We start from the raw sequence: 17,196 nt of genomic DNA, 5'->3' as shown, positions 1-17,196 counted from the left end.
GTGCTTCGGCCGGGAATCGAACCCAGGCCTCCCACGTGGCAGGCGAGAATTCTACCACTGAACCACCGATGCCTCGTGTGTCTGGTGTGATTTTACGTGAGATGCATGAATACTGATCTTTTTCAGTTGCGTGTAAGTGAGACTTTTCTGTGTTTAAATTTCGATTTAAAGCTTTCGTGACTACAGGGATTCATCTTATGGTTCTTTCGGTTAAGTCACGTAGAAGGGAGATAATAAAATTATAACAAGTAAACCCGTAAAAACAAAGTTTTTCACTCTAAATCCTTTATATGCGTGGCGGCTAGAGTCCTCTCGTCCTCTGGCTTGAGATGGCTGCCATCTATGGGTCAGATGATTGTCTGCCAGTATTAAGCAATTGGTAATTAAATATTTAATTTGTTTTCCCTAAACAGTGTAAAATTTTGGAAAAAATTTCACAAAATTAATTGTCACGCACAACGAGTCTGTGTGGAAAATGTCAGCTCGATTGGATCACGGGAAGTGGGTTAAAAAACGACCGAAAGATTTGCACGGTCGTAAGCAAGCAAGCAAGCACGCAAGCACGCAAGCAAGCAAGCATGCGAATTTAATATAAAATATTTAAAAATAAACATAATACAATAATACAATTCTCACGACGTTTCGGCCACAACGCAAGCAGCCGTCCTCAGGTGAAGAACATGTTTGTCGGAAAAACAGCGTCTGAATGAACACCACCAAGCTTGGCAGCGTATATTTAAGCTGGGTTAGGGGAGGAAGAGTAATTTGCATATCAACAGAGTAATTTAGCATATTTATGGAAAATGCAGATATGGGATTAGTCACTACTTGTGGAATGCGTATTAGCGGGGGGGGGGGGTCTCAAAGTCATATTATGCCCGTGCATTATGTAGGATTAGCAGCAACAAAGGGAGGAGGTAGGGTTAGCAGTAATAAAGGGAAGGAATTTTAATAGTAAGGAGCTGTAGCAGCCAAACCACCACGTAAAAAAACTAAAATAAATACTATATCAATATCATAAATTTACTAAATATACTCTCCAATAAGCTGAGCTACGTCATACATTACAATTCTTTGTCGCAAAAAATATAATATGCCTCCAGCTAAACTTTTTCCTTACATCACACGGATCTACCCCGTACTATATACTGCCATAGATAAAGCCAACATTAAATTATATACTGCGTTATTATATACCACCTTAGACTATACATTGTAATATTACACTATGTATTATTCTACCTAACCTACTGTATACCACACTGCTGTATATTCACAATACAATTACGATACTATATTACCTTATACATTATATTAAACATTACACTTTTATACTATTTATTATTATACAATCTGCTATACACTATACCATTGACCGTCCCGTGAAAGGTAATAAGAGGAAGCAACGAAATATGTCAATGGGAGAGTGGTGTAGGAGACTTGCAGCGGAGCAAAGACTCCATTCCCTGCGGAGAATACAAAATATATAAGTCAATGACAGTGAGTGGACTGTGGTCTGAAAGTCACCGTAAACGTGAACAAAATCAGTTAAGATCCGAAATGGTTTTATTACGTCCTTCCAATGATTGCTGAGCCAGAATCCATCTTCTCGGTTGAAATTGTCTCTGTGTTTGTATATGTGGATCGCCTCATGAACGAATCTCTAATGGTAGCCAGATGGCTTGCAGAGAACCTCTGTCTTGGTGAAGTCAATGTCATGTGAGCCCACTGAATTGTAACAGTGATCTGCCACGGCTGAGGTGTTTGTCCTGCCGTGTTTCAGGTCTGCTTTATGTTCACGGATGTGGTCCGAGACATGTCGTTTGGTTTCTCCAGTGTAACTGCTACCACAGAGGCAACTTAGTTTGTAGACGCCAGGGTACTGTATGTCTGGAACCACATATTTTACAGACGGGACCAGATCACGGATTTTATGTACTGTGTTGAATCGGACCTGGATCTTGTGTTAATTCAGGATTTTGGAGATCTTATTTGTGACCCCCGCAATGTAGGGTAAGGTGATGCTTTTGAATGGCTCCTCAACCGGATCCTTCTTGATGGTTGGAGTGATGGCTTTGCGGATTGTGTAGTCGGAGTAACCATTAGCCTTAAGAGCTTGGCGTACGTGCTTGAGTTCACTGGTAATGTGTTCCTGGTCAGAGATGCATTACGCTCTATGGTGTAGAGTCTTGATGAGGGAATTCTTCTGGGATGGATGGTGGTGGGAATCCGGTTTTAGGTAAGCATCCGTATGGGAAGCTTTCCTGTAGACAGAGTGGCTCATTGAACCATCAGGTCTCCTTTTAATTAGGACATCCAAAAAGGGTAGCTTGCCATCTTTTTCGACTTCCATGGTGAATCTGATGGCTGGGTGTATGGAATTGATGTGGTCGAGGAATTGGTCTAAAGCAGGCCGGCCATGTGGCCAGATGACAAAAGTGTCATCTACGTACCTCTTCCATAAGGTCGGGCGTAGAGTGGCAGTCTGGATGGCGTCAGTCTCAAATTTCTCCATGAAAACGTTGGCTACAACCGGATATAGGGGGGATCCCATTGGGGTGCCCTCAGTTTGTTTGTAGAAAGTTCCATTCCATGTGAAGCATGTATTAGTTAAGCAGTGTCTCACCAGGGGGGTACCTCAGTATTCAGTCCTTGATGAACCAAGTCTTCAATGATTGCGATGGTGTCAGGTACAGGAACTTTGGTGAATAAGGAAACCACATCAAAACTGACAAGCAGGTCGTCTGGGAACAGGGACATTTTCTGTGTTTCTTAGGCTCCTGACTTTCCCATTTTTCATGAATATCCAAAGATGATCATGGAGTTAATTTAATATATGGGTTGATTCCGCAGTTTTGGCGGGTTCACATCATACTATCGCCTCTTCGTACCCAAGTTTGCGACGATCGCTAAACCGCTCCAAGCCCTCACCGCAAAGGGCCAGAAATTTTGATGGGCGGAAGAGAAGGCTGCGTTTGTCGCGCTGCGCGATGGCCTCGCCAACGCGCTTCCCCTTGGGTACCCCGATTTCTCTCTGCCATTTGTGTTGGATACAGACGCCAGCGACACCGGAATCGGCGCTGTACTGTCGCTGGTAGTGAACGGAGTAGAGAAGGTCGTATCTTATGGAAGCCGTGTGCTGTCCCCTGCAGAGCAGCGTTATTGTGTAACGCGCCTCAAATGGTTGGCTATTGTGCATTTTGTACTGCAGTACAGACCGTCCCTTTATGGTAGGCAATTCCTTGTGCGCACGGACCATGCAGCTCTTCAATATACGTTGCAGGTTGACCAGCCATCCGGCCAGCTCTCCCGCTGGTTAGAAATTTTGCAAGATTATTCCTTCACGGTCACCTACAGGAAAGGTGCATGTCACTGTAATGCGGACGCATTGTCGTGATTACCGCCGAGGGACCGCTATGCGTGTATGATGGGTGCCGGCCGATGTAAACCTGCGGCTGCAGGATTGCCGTGCACTGTTGTAGCGTCGGTTGATGTTCCACAATCCGCGGCAACCGCTCCCTGTGACAACATGATTGTCTCATGCACATGTTGAAGTTACAGCATCGCATCAGAACGAGGGGTGGTAAAAAGGTGCCAGTGGGAATGTCTCTCATAGTTGATGAGGTGAGATGAGGAAGTGCAGCGTTACTGCATCGTTGTGCCAACTGTTCTGCCGAGTAGAGTTACACGGGCTGTCCATGTGAAGTTAATGCACCTTGGGGTGCAGAAAACCTTGTTGACCCTGAAGCGCGACTTATTTTGGCCCGGAATGTCAGAGGATGTGTACAACATGGTCAAAGGTTGTGTGAAGTGTGCTCGCCGAAAGCCCCCGCCAAGTCAGGCCTGGCCATCGTTGCAATCTATCAAGGTGTCCCTCGGCCCATTTCCCGCCACTTAGAGGCGAAATACATTTCTTCTTGTCGGGGTGGAGTACCTGTCCCTGTGGCCGGTGGCATAGCCTTTGCCAGATCAGTCGGCCGTGTCCATCGCGGACGCATTCCTACATGGGTACGTTTTAGACAAGGGGGCCCCGGGAACGTCTCCTTACAGACCAAGCTCGTAATTTTTTTTCTAAATTGTTAAAGGAGGTGTGCAACTCTCTGGGTAATAAAAAGATCTGGACGTCGCTCTACCATCCGGGATGGTAGAGCGCTTGCACAGGACTCTTATGTAATAAACGACTTCCACGACGATCTTTACTGGCGTCTTTTATTGATAGAATTCTTGCACAGCTCATTTCCGCTCTCCCCATATGTTTCCCTTCTCTTTCTGTGGCTGGGGACGAGTCATTCTCTCTGTTTGCCTCTCTTCCACTCCCGATCCCGCCGCTGGCTGGCGGCATGCCGGGAGGAACGAGCCTCACTGGGTTCGCCACATGGTCGGTGACGGGGAGAGGCTTGTGCAGCGACGCAGTCCGGACTGAAGCTTCACACACCGACCCCTGAGTGCTTATATCCCTTACGGCGGAGCTAAGCTCCGCCTCTAGCCACGCTCCCTGTTGGAACCTTCTCGATGGTTCCCGAACGTTCCCCTTTGACTCCGCCCATTACCTTTGGCCCAGATATATCCCCGCTTGGGATTCAATACCCGCTACCCGGTGGTGGCCGTGCGGCTACCCCATTCTGCCCATTAGATGGCGCTCTCGCATTACACGTCCATGCTGTGCCAACAGGTTAACAAGGCACAGTCCGACTGGATTTGCAGGTTCCAGGTGTTCTGGCCGCATATAGGATGGCGCCTCACGCCTCAATAGGGTTCTCCCCCTTTTTCCTCATGTATGGGAGGGAATGTGATCCCGCCATGGAGGCTCAGTTTGTCATGGACCTGGGCAAAAAGAAGGTTGCTGTGCCCATGCCCATGCAGCTTACGATCAGACAGCTGACAGAAGCACGGGAGGCGTCTCGGAAAAATTCGGCCAAACAGCAGGCCGCCAATGAGAAGCTTGTGGGACTCCGTGAATCCAGAAACCCATAGACCCATGGGAACAAGGCATGGTTGTATTGCCCCCACGAGCCCCTGGGCACATCCCCTAAATTGCACCGGCCATGGCAGGACCCAGTTAAGGTGATCGAGGTGAGGAGGCCGCAGTGCGTGCATATCCAGGTCGGTCGCAGGCGCTGGTTTGAGCATCCGTCGCGGCTGAAACCCTATTTTCCACCTTGTGATGTCACTTCATCCCCACCACCTGAGTGCAGGTGTCTGATGTGTCCGGCGAGCCAAGGCGAAGAGTCGCGGAGGGTGCAATTCAGCAGGATTCTGTTGTTTCTTCTGCAGGTTTCCAGCGCCTGACACCCGCAGACCCACCGACGGCACTGTCTACAGACGGACCGAGGATGACGGAACGGCTTTCATCTTCTTGTCCTTCGTCTTCTTCTCGGAGGGGCCACGCTCGTTAGGCCATTTACATATTGTCCTGGGGTCTACAGGAAGCCCATTTTTGTCCCGCCTGGGGGCACGGCGACGAGGACCCACTCTAAAACTGTTAGGTTTCGATAGCCTGCCCCTTTTTGTTGTTGACCAAGTTAGTTCCTACGCTGTGGCTGGTGGCCGCAGACACGAGCCGGGGTGTGACTACTAGTTGTACTGGGGTCCTTCCTGATGCTCGTGGGCTGCGGCACGCTGACGGTCGTCGGACATTTTTCAATCTCTGGGGTCTAGGTTCATTACTGTAGGTTCTCGTCGGTAATTGTTAATTATCCCGGAAGGTTTATATTGTTCTTGTTGTTTGCACTACGAGGAGGATGGAGGTCAGCCACGACGGCTGATTTTTTTCACGGCGTGGGGGGGCGTAGTGACATAGAATCACTTAGCAGCATAGCACTGGTTGCTGGCAGGGAAGGGTATCTGCAGTTACAGCAGCCCTGACTTACAGCAGGTCACTTGATAGACCAGAGAGAGGGATGTAGGGGAAAGGTTACAGAAGGGGCACATCGAGAACCTGCTAGTAGGTTCCAGAAGGGGGGCATGGCCGGGACGGAGTCAGGCCACACTGACAGGAAAAGAGGGGCCCCAGGAGGGGACCTCAGGGCAGGCGAGAATTATACCATTGAACCACCGATGCCACATACTCCTTGAGTTTTTACGTGAGATAGATGAATACTGATCTTTTTCAGTCGCACAAAATTGAGTGTTCTCTTTGTGTATTTGCTTCTGACTTTTAACATTTTCATGAACATCCGAAGATGATAGTGGGTGTTTTGTTCGATTAGCTGCAAATGTATGCTTTAATATGTTGTTTAGCATGATAAAAGCGCATCAGCCAGGTATCAAACCCGGCCCTCCCACGAGGCAGGCAAGAATTCTCCCACTGAACCACCAATGCCACATACTCCATGAGTTTTTTACGTCAGATGCATGAATACTGATCTTCTTTCAGTCGTGTGGAAGCATCTTCTCTGTGTATATTTGGCTTTTGACTTTTCCATTTTTCATGAATATCCGAATATGATGCTGGAGTTAATTGATTATATGCAAATTATATTATTGGGATGTTGCTAAAAACTATTTCTTCACCTGTTATGATGAATAGCTGGAAACTATTTTGACCAGAGAAATAATTTGTCACTACTCATCTCCAATACTAGTTATTGAACTGGGTTGGTACAATTACTGCGACCGAATTTTCCCAGCTGAAAGCGGCCTCAAGATATGGTTGCCACTAGCATACTAGGAAATGAAGTGGGTGTGATTAATATTCTTCAATAACATGGAACGTAATATTTTTCGATACTACTAAATGTGCATTAAATCTTTACAATGTTACATATCGTGATAAAAGCAAAAATAAATATTCTAAAAAGTGCATCGGCCGGGAATCGAACCCGGGCCTCCCGCGTGGCAGGCGAGAATTCTACCACTGAACCACCGATGCTTCACACTTCCCAGCTGTTTTTATATGACATTCATGAATACTGATCTTTCAGTCCTGTGCAAGTTTTATCTGGAAATGTGGCTTTTGGCTTTTTCTTTAAAATCTGATTATTATTGTGCAACTTTTTCTACGATCTGCTATTTATGACGAACCTCCTGAAAATATGTATGAGTTTTTTGTACCACAGGTACCAGTCACCAATGAAGGATTGGTTCTACCCTGTGCCAACACAGACTAAAATAAGAAAATGGCCTTTGACTAATCATCATTATTATGGATGCAATTTTTTTCCTGGCGTGATGAATGTTGGCATTATATGCTATTCCACACCTTATCGGGGCCCTTGTTAATAGCGCGTGACCGAGGAATGCATGTCATGGAGGCCCCTGATCACTAGGGGTCTCCATCTGCAACTACCGAATGCAGTCAATACTGTAAAAACCCTGAAAAACGTTTTCCAATGGAAATTCTCTTCTACATCTAGAAAACATATAAACGTGAATAACAATCATTAGATTAAAATAGATACCACATTATTCACACTAATAGCAGTGCAGCAAAGATAAATGCTATTAAATTAATTGTTGTAATAAAATACCAAAAAATGTGCATCGGCCGGGAATCGAACCCGGGCCTCCCGCGTGGCAGGCGAGAATTCTACCACTGAACCACCGATGCCTTGAGAGATTATGCGCAAACCATTTAAGAAATACTTCAGCAATCGGAGTATGCGGTCATGTGTTTGGAGGCATTCCTTTCTACATCTGCGAATAATTTGATCAGCAGTGTGTTCAGTCAAGACTCCACTTCCAGTGAGGACAGTGAGTGTTGCGCAGTTCTATACATGCGGAATGTCACCAATTCTCTTCATGGGATGCTATGTCCATAGCAAGTAAAACAATGGATCAAAAATATCCTTTCACTATCAGTCCAGATTTCTTTTTTACATTATAACGTATGATCGGGTATTTTATACAAATTTCATCAAAACACAAATTGCATCATGATACTCCATTGTAAAAACCCCTTCATGACCTAGTTTTATGCGGTAAGCTGATGCCCTTCTTTGACCACCTTTGAAACGTGATTACCTTTTAATCTCGTCTCAAAGCCCTTCTTTGAGTATTGAAACAATTCCAAAAGATGTGTTTAAATTAAATGCATTACTATTGACTGATGAACTGGACAAGTTTCGAATTCAAAAATAAGTTTGTTAATTTTTCTTGTTTCCTAGCCTAAATGTAACAATGGCTTGTGATTTGCATGCAGTTTTCATTTATTGAATAATAATCTCAATCGTTACACTCCTTGGCTCCACCGTGCGATAGTCGCGGTGGTGTCTAAATCCCATCCCACCAGCTGCGAGGACAGAAGGAAGCCTCGGCCAGCATTTGCTGTCCCTGGAGTGACGAGATACATTGTTTATAAAAGTTTTGCAATGCCTGGACCGAAAGCAGCCTTCTTACTCCCAAACGGAGTAACGTCAAGCTCATAACCACAGAAGTCACTTGTTCAGTAAACACCAACACACACTGTGACGTTATCCTAAAACGTGCTGTATGGATAGAAAGGGCTCCCCCACGCGGTGTCTAAGCGTGTGTATTGTGTTTAACATACTTCAACACGCAGCTTGGTAAGGGGCCGCGTCGCAAGGGGGTGGACGAGAGAAGGAGTGGTTCTCAGGCCCGGTTCAGAGGTCACTTTGCCACTGATGTTCGCCGTGGCCAGGAGACAAAACTCTGGGAGCCGAGTGTATAAGTGCAGTATGCTCACCACTGATTTAAATCCATACATGGGACATAACTGTGCAATTATTGATCGCGTCTTCTTCTCTTATCCGGAGTTTTTCCTAGACACTCCAAATTGCCGGCCATGATAAAACACAAAAATACCACAAACTTTTGGATATGCATCACAGGCAGGTTCTCGCATAAAATGTTATAAATGTTCAGTCAGAAAATTAATTACTGTGATTCAGAAAATGTAACTTATAAAAATTTCAATCTACATACTGTAGTTTCATTCCTTTTCTTTAACACATTTTAGATTTTCATATGTATGTCTTTCTGTTTTGAATCTCCATCATTGCTGCCTGAAGCACGGGTCTCCTTGCAGATTTGTAGTTGAGTGCCAGTCGCTGGGCTGTTCTCCACACATCAGATGCAGGAGCCATTCATATTGCACTTGGCGTGCGTGCACACCACGCACAACCCACCCCACACGTGTTCCTCTCGAGGCCACTTCCTTGTACACATTGAGCCCCCTTCATAAAGGTCAGGGCTAACCGACACCAGCACGTCCCACAGGCAAGCAGATGTTCTGCCACAGTTGTACACCCGCAGCTAGGGCCACTCACTACCTAAACTGAACTTTACTTCAATATTCGTGTGTGTTGGATGTGTGCATGTATGCGTCATGTACTAACTCGGTAGTATGGCGGATAGCGTGCTGCGCTACGAGCCTGGCGGCCAGAATCGATTCTTCCTCACGGCCGACACCACTGACGATTTTCTAAACTGGTCCTGCCCCCCCCCCCCCCCACTTAGGTCGACTCAGCTCAAATTAGTATTTGAATGCGGTGCGTAAAAAAACACCGCCACGAGAGAGCCAAAGGTGGTCCGACATGGTGCTGGCCACCCACCTCCTCGTGTGCCGTGCCGGTTTTCATAGGTGCTTGCTAATAGAACTGGCCCTAAAAGTCAGTTAAGGTTAGACGGGGATCTTTGTTTTGTGTTAGGTGGGTGTACAGGGTGGTCCAGATGTAATGTGACCCCCAATTAATTGACCTCCATTATTTTTTCCCATTGCTTTTGGTTTCTGTGTTCACTCCTATTGGTATACAACATATTAAGCTTTAGAGAATTACATTAGGTCATGTGACATCTGGACCACGCTTTATACTGTACGTGCATGTGTAGAATAGTAATTTAGCCATTTATCCAAGATAGCCATATAACTCTTTTTCTGGAGGGTCTTGTGTTGTTTTTATATTCTGATATGTTTTTGGCCAATGAATGAGTTTGTACAATTTTAAGGAATCCGGAGCACATGGAAAAAATGCGTCGCGTGTGCGTGTGGTTTTTGTGTTGGGAGTGTGTTTGGTGTAATTTGTTTTTATGCCTGTTTTGGTTGTACTGTATTATGTATGTTGTGTGTGTTGGGTGTAACATGTGTGTATTTTGTGTGCATATATCGTGTTGTGTGTACACAGTTACGTTTGTACATGTGCATGTGTGTTGTGCGGTGGGTGGGTACATATTTACATGTGGGGGTGTCAGTCAAAAAGTCATTCGTTCTGGTAATTTACTGATAAAGGGGAAATGGGAAGCATCCCCGTCCAGTACCAGGTTGGTTCACCCCGCACAGCGACCCGTCAGAGCTACAGACATATTGTCTGCTGATAGTCATCTCTTCAAACTAATTGCGGCTATTATCGAGGTGGAAGTCTTTATCAGACCGTGCTTTCTTTTTTTCGTATCAGCCCGAAGCTGCGATGCCGACGAAGGAGGACGTGAAGACGTGGATCTGTCAGGATGTAGCCAACTTTCTTGTGCAGGTATTGCGCTGGTGCTTTGTCTTTTTTTTCATTCACGAATGCCGTGTTGTGTGTGCTGCGTGTCTGTCTGTGTGCACGTGGCAAGGCTGTAGAGCAGTGTTACACAGCCGTGTTGAAAACTTTTTTTTATTATTGTTCTGTATTTTTATTGGCTGCTTATGATGTAACATCTCTCCGAAGATAATCAAAGTGAACTGAACTATGGACTCGTGGACAACCACCCTCAACCCTCAAATAATTTTCAAGGACAACCCTGCACCAAATACATATTTTATTCAAATTAAACCCACAGTCAACTAAAAGAGCTGAAGAATAGTAATAACAAAAATAATCACTAGACTTTTTATTGACGAATCTGAATATTATGGGCAGTAATTTGTTTTGTTTTGTGAAAGACTGTAGAATCTGCGATAGCTCGGCAGACCACATTCCATGACCTTGCGGACCACCGGTGGTCTGTGCAGCGCCACCGGTGGTCTGTGCACTGCCACTGCTGGTCTGTGCAGCGCCACCGGTGGTCTGTGCAGCGCCACCGGTGGTCTGTGCACTGCCACTGCTGGTCTGTGCAGCGCCACCGGTGGTTTGTGCAGCGCCACCGGTGGTCTGTGCAGCGCAACCGGTGGTCTGTGCAGCGCCACCGGTGGTCAGTGCACCGCAGGTTGGGACCCCGCTGCTGTAAAAAATCATCAGTGCCATAATGAGCACCGGGAATGCGTGGGATGGTGGCACAGTGGGGATGCCTCCATCTAGCAGTGGATTGGTCATGTCTGATAATGATGACGACTCAAATTGTTCATGAAGAGATGTAAAGTGTAATGTTTGCACAAGTTACTTTGGCAGTTGCTCGTGTAGTGCTCGACTTAACACGACAGCTTCTTGTTTTTCTCTCTCTTTATTTCGCTAATACCGATCAACATTCCTCCAGCTAACACCAATCAACATTCCTCCCTCGCGCTCGCCGCTCGCTCGCCACATTCTCGCTTGCTCCGCGTCTCTCCTCCGTCGACTCTCTTCTCCACTCTCTCCATCACAGTTCAGCCGCTCTTTATCGGCTCCCCCGTCACACTCAGCCGTATCCCTATCGGCTTCTCCGCCACACTCCAGGCGCTTTCTGCTGGCTTCGCCGTCACACTCCAGCCACTTCTGCTGGCTTCTCCGTCGCTACCTTATACCTCTCCACTGCTACCCTATACTTCTCCACTGCTACCCTACATTTCTCCACTGCTACCCTATACTTCTCCACTGCTACCCTACACTTCTCCACTGCTTCTGGCTCCGCTGCTTCAGCTCCAACATCCTTCTTCTCCCAGGCGCGAACTCACGTCTCCTTCAAAACCCCCTCTCTTTATCCCCAAGCCAATTAATCTCCAATTAATCGGTGGCATCCCCCGCGACGCCCCTCGCCCCCCAGGCCCCGCTGGCACCTGCCACGTTTTCCAGACAACACGGCGCCACTTAGCGACAACAACAACTTCCTGTAGATTTGAAGCTTTCGTGACTGCAATGATTCATATTCTTAGGTTTTTTCGGTAAAGTCACGTAGGTAAAAAACATTAAAAAGTAAAATAAAATAAAAATCACGACGTTTCGGAGGCAACACAAGCTTCCGTCTTCAGGCGGTACCGTCACAGCCACGACAGCTGTATCAAGTAAATGAGAGATTGCAGAAGCCACCACTCCGTTTATATAATGGTTGGAGGAGGTGGTGGAGCAAGGGCCGCATACTTTTATTAATATGGTAAGGTGAGGCTTAAGACTAAGAATAGACTGCATAACAAAGGCTGAGCCTTTGTTATGGAGAGGTGCGGTTTGTGACTCAACCTGTAACAGGGAGACCACCACTAGACATGGTAAAACTGTGATGGTTGTCTGTCAAATAAGATTGGCAAATAAGTGTAGTTAAATCTTTTGCATGGTTAATCAAAGGCTCAGCCTTTGTTATGCAGTCTATTCTTAGTCTTAAGCCTCACCTTACCATATTAATAAAAGTATGCGGCCCTTGCTCCACCACCTCCTCCAACCATTATATAAACGGAGTGGTGGCTTCTGCAATCTCTCATTTACTTGATACAGCTGTCGTGGCTGTGACGGTACCACCTGAAGACGGAAGCTTGTGTTGCCTCCGAAACGTCGTGATTTTTATTTTATTTTACTTTTTAATGTTTTTTACCTACGTGACTTTACCGAAAAAACCTAAGAATATAACAACTTCCTGGCCAATCAGCTCCCACTGTACTCTGCATGCGCGTACACCCACTCCTGCGTGTGGTGCGTATTTCAGGCACTACATCACCCCCCCCCCTCCCCATGTTTAAAAAATTAGCCGTCCCGGCTAAACATAACGCGTCACACGGCAACACACAACAACCCTCATATACATAGATACACGATACCCCCCTCGACAACGCAACACAACTACTACGCCACAGAATGTCAAGAAAAAGTCACTCTTCGGGAGCGGGTTTCCGCAGCCGGTACATCACCCCGGCCTGGGTGAACAGGGGACAAGGGCGGGGAGCATCCCTCCGTGGGCGCAGGGCAGCGTCCTGCCCGTGACGTGCGCCTCTCCTCATAACATCGGCCGCCCGCTGGCGAGACCGCATTCCGTTCCCATGCGTCCCGGGGCGGCACCTGACTCAAAAACGGTGATCCTGCAGACATACGGGGGGTAAACTGCTGAGGTGCGTTCTCACACCGCCACACAACACGCTCGTCGGACACATCCAATACAGGCCGCTCCGGGATGGGAGATGACGCATCATAAGGCGATACATATTTCTTCAACCGCGATGGGTAAACATGCCACAATCGACGATCGCACCAAATCCGTACACTCTGGTCCCTTCGAACCTCCACAATTCAACAGGACCCTGCCAGGGCCAATGGAATTTCGGTGATGTGCCCACTGGCACCATAGGACAATGCAACCAAGCCCTGTCTCCCACTTGCCATGGCTCCCGCGGAGGCTGTGTACCGTGCAAGTGCTCATTAGCCGCCTGCCTCCGCTCCGTATTACCCAGTGAGGCCTCTCTAGCCTCCTTCAGACGGTCCAATGCCACTTGCATGGGGGTAGGCACCGCTGACAACTTCCCCTTTGGTTTGAAACCTAGCTTGACCAGGGCCGGGGACTCCGGTTCTCAACCGTACATTAAATAGAAGGGTGAATACCCCGTTGAGGCATGCGGGGCCAATCTGTAAGCGGCCAGAGTCGCTGGAACATATAGATCCCAATCAGTTTGTGGCGAATTAACCTGCTGGCACAACATAGACGTCAGCATCCTATGAAGACGTTCAACCATCTCGTCGGTTTGCGTGTGGTACGAGGACGTCTGGATTTTTTTGTACCCAATGCGTCACACACTTATTTGAACAGGCGGGAATAAAAAAAATTTGCCCTGATCAGTAAGCAGGTGCTCCGGGGCACCCTTATCAAAAACGTAACCCTGCAGGAAGGCCTCCACTATCGATCCTGCCGATTGGTCTACCAGTGGTCATACCATAGGCCACCGAGTGAGGTACTCAACACCCACCAGCAAATATTTGTGACCCCGTGGGGTAACGGGGAACGGCCCCAAAATATCCAGGCCGACAATTTCGTTTACCCGTGAAACTCGTATCGATTACAACGGTAATCGATATGGTTGCACCGGCGCCTTCCGCCGTGCGCACTCGTGACAGGCCTTAACGTACAAATCAACCTTGTTCTGCATCCCCGGTCAGTAAAAATCGTTACTCAAGGTCAATGCGGTTTTCTTCTCACTCAAATGCATAAAATGCTCGTGTGCATCGTGAATAAGTTTTCCCCTCAATCACAACAGTACCACAATGCAATTTTTTGCAACACGACATCCCACCTCACTAGGAGATCGTCTATGAGCCAAAGGAAGGGCCGATCTTCTGACCCTTTAGAACGGGATCTGGTTAGTGAAGAATCGTTCACCTGTAAGCGTGCCCAACAATCCCATGATAATCCCAGTAACCCGGGCTCTTTAGCAGGGGCCCCATCAATTGGGCCCGAATCGGCTGCAGCGGCCATGGCCGGAATGCCCTGCAGCGGTGGACTGCAGTGCAGCGATCCTTTGGTACATCTACATGAGCCTAACGGCTGAGGCAATCGGGACAGAGCGTCTGCATGGACATGGCGCGTCCCTTTACTGTGTTGTACTGTAAAGGAGTATCCCTGCAGAACCTCAAGCCAACGGGCCATTTGACCTGATGGTTGGTCAATCTGCAAGGAGTACTGCAGCACCGCGTGGTCAGTGCGGACCAAGAAATCCCTACCGTGCCAATATGGTCGATACAACTGCACGAAGTGTACAATCGCCAACAATTCTCTGTGCGTTACACAATATTTTTGCTCCGCCGGGGGACAGCACACGACTGCCGTATGCAACGACTCTTTCCACTCCATCGATTGTCTGCGACAAAACAGCACCTATGCCCGTTTCACTGGCATCGGTGTCAAGAACAAACATCTCTCCAAAATTCGGATATTTGAGCGGCGGTGCGTCTGCTAAAGCGTCCCGAAGCGTTTCAAACGAACGCTGTTCCTCGTCACCCCATAGGAACTTTTTACCCTCAGCAGTCAGTGTATGAAATGGCCTCTCAATCGTAGCAAAATCCTTGACAAATCGACGGTAGTACGAGGCAAATCCCACAAAGCTACGCACCTCCGACACCGTTACTGGCACTGGCCACGTGCATACACAACTCGGGTTAGTGGCGACTCCCGCCGCGCTGACAACATGACCCAAATACTTGACAGACGTTCTCAACAAATGGCATTTTTGGGGTTTAAATTTCAAATTGGCATCCGGTACCCGGCCAAACACAGCTAGCAACCGTTGCAAATGCCCCTCAAAATCCTTACTGAACACAATGACGTCGTCAAGGTATATCAAACATGACTCCCACTGCAATCCAGACAATACAAGTTCCATTAATCGCTAGAAGGTGGCTGGTGCAGAGTTCAGCCCCATCGTAAGCACGTTAAAATGGAACAATCCCTGCGGTGTTCGAAAGGCCGTCTTTGGCTTAGATTCTTCGTCCAGGGGCAATTGCCAAAAGCCCGACAAGAGGTCAAGAGTCGAGAAAAATTTCGCGTCAGACAAGGCGTCCAATGAGTCATCAATGCGCGGGAGTGGGTACACGTCCGCCACCGAAATCTTATTAAGTTTACGATAATCGACACAAAATCGCAGGGAACCATCACGTTTTTTAACCAGTACAATTGGAGCCCCCCACAGGGCTGGAAGAAGGAGAGACAATATTCTGTTGCAACAAGTCGTCCATCATTTTCCGAATACAATCCTCTCCAGCGGGCTCACAAGGTGAGAATTTAAGCGAATCGGAGGTGCATCTCTAGTATCAATGTGATGTCTCAATAGGGACGTGCGACCGACATCATATTTCCCCCTGCTGAATACGTCCTTAAATTCCAAAAGCAGCTTACGAAGACGCGACCGCTGCTCGGGTTTCAAATCATCATTACATTCGTACAAATCCCAGAACCCGCCCGGTTCCCCACCACACTACGGCAGCGCATTTCCCTCGCCCGCTGCCAAGCACGCATCCCCATCCGAGTTATGCACAGCCGATGCATGCGCTAACGTAGTCCCTTCCTGAATAACAACTGACTCGTGCCCCGTATTAACAATCTGTATAAGGAGGGCGTCCGTGCCACGGCGTTTGACGGCGTCAACAATATACCTTCCCCCAGGTTATCCAATGGCAGGCCCTTTTTCAAGCACAACGGCACGAGCATCTGCGTCGCAGGCGGAACACGCACTGTGCGACTAACCACCGCCTGCACCACGGCGTTTACATGAGCGAATTTAGATGGAGTCCCCAAAAATTTAAGGCATTTCCCCCGATGGCAATTCCAAACATCCCCTCTCTATTGAGATCTTAAGAGGCATCCTTCATAAAAAATCTGTGCCCAACAAACATGGCACGGCTAGAGCAGTCGAAACCAAAATATATCCCGTTACACACACCTCCCCAATTTGAATTGTTGCGAGCACGCGACCCAAAATTCCCAAACTGCCCCCATTTGCCGCTATACACGGGCCATCCACTGGTTCCAAAGCCTGGGGTGAGGTTGGCAACGAACAAAAGTTTGCAAGGAAATGAGGGTCGCTGAAGCCCCCGTATCGACAATTACTCTAATCTGTACCCCTTGAACAAGCACCATCACATCCGATGAACCCGGCGCGGCACCCAAAACGTGATGAACCAACGCGCCCCATACAGCATTACCGTGTGATTCGTACGAAGGGGGATTTACAGTGTGTGGTGTCGCGGATGGGTGATGTGAAGGATGCGGCCATGTATTAAATGTGTCACGACTCGCCTGTTGGTCCCGGAATGGGGAGAGTCTGTGATCATAGTCTCCTGTCGCCCTTGGGAAGACGCCTCTCCGTCTCCAGCAGTCCCGTGCGAAGTGTCCTCGACGTAGCACGTCCGCAGGGCGCCACCCCCGTATGTCTCGGGGCAGCGAGGCAGGCTCGCGAGTGGCCGTGCGGCCGCTGCTGCCAGCAACCCCGGTTCCTCCAACTTGATGGGCCCCCGGCCACACCAGCACACACCACCAGAGGCTGTGCCATCACCGCCGCTGGTTCGTCACGAAAATCCAGGTTGGTCTGGATGTTCTGGCGATCTGCAAAGACGACCCGTCGTCGTCGCTGTTGCTGGGAAGCGAAAAGACGACCCGTAGCTCCTTCGCCATCAGCAACAGCTTCTCCTGGGCCAAGGAGTCAAGGGCGGCATG

General features: G+C 48.1%; 3 non-coding genes across 3 annotated transcripts; all 3 read right to left on the bottom strand.

Annotated features, from left to right (window-relative positions):
• Window position 1: 1 nt before the first annotated feature.
• Window positions 2–72, bottom strand: trnag-gcc. Its single transcript has one exon. It is a non-coding gene; the product is annotated as a tRNA-Gly (tRNA).
• Window positions 73–6,800: 6,728 nt separating this feature from the next.
• Window positions 6,801–6,871, bottom strand: trnag-gcc. Its single transcript has one exon. It is a non-coding gene; the product is annotated as a tRNA-Gly (tRNA).
• Window positions 6,872–7,478: 607 nt separating this feature from the next.
• trnag-gcc lies at window positions 7,479–7,549 on the bottom strand. Its single transcript has one exon. It is a non-coding gene; the product is annotated as a tRNA-Gly (tRNA).
• Window positions 7,550–17,196: the final 9,647 nt, after the last annotated feature.

This window comes from Callorhinchus milii, unplaced genomic scaffold, assembly GCF_018977255.1.
Source record: "Callorhinchus milii isolate IMCB2004 unplaced genomic scaffold, IMCB_Cmil_1.0 Scaffold405, whole genome shotgun sequence".
Taxonomy (NCBI): Eukaryota; Metazoa; Chordata; class Chondrichthyes; order Chimaeriformes; family Callorhinchidae; genus Callorhinchus; species Callorhinchus milii.
This window is presented reverse-complemented; position numbering and strand designations above follow the sequence as displayed.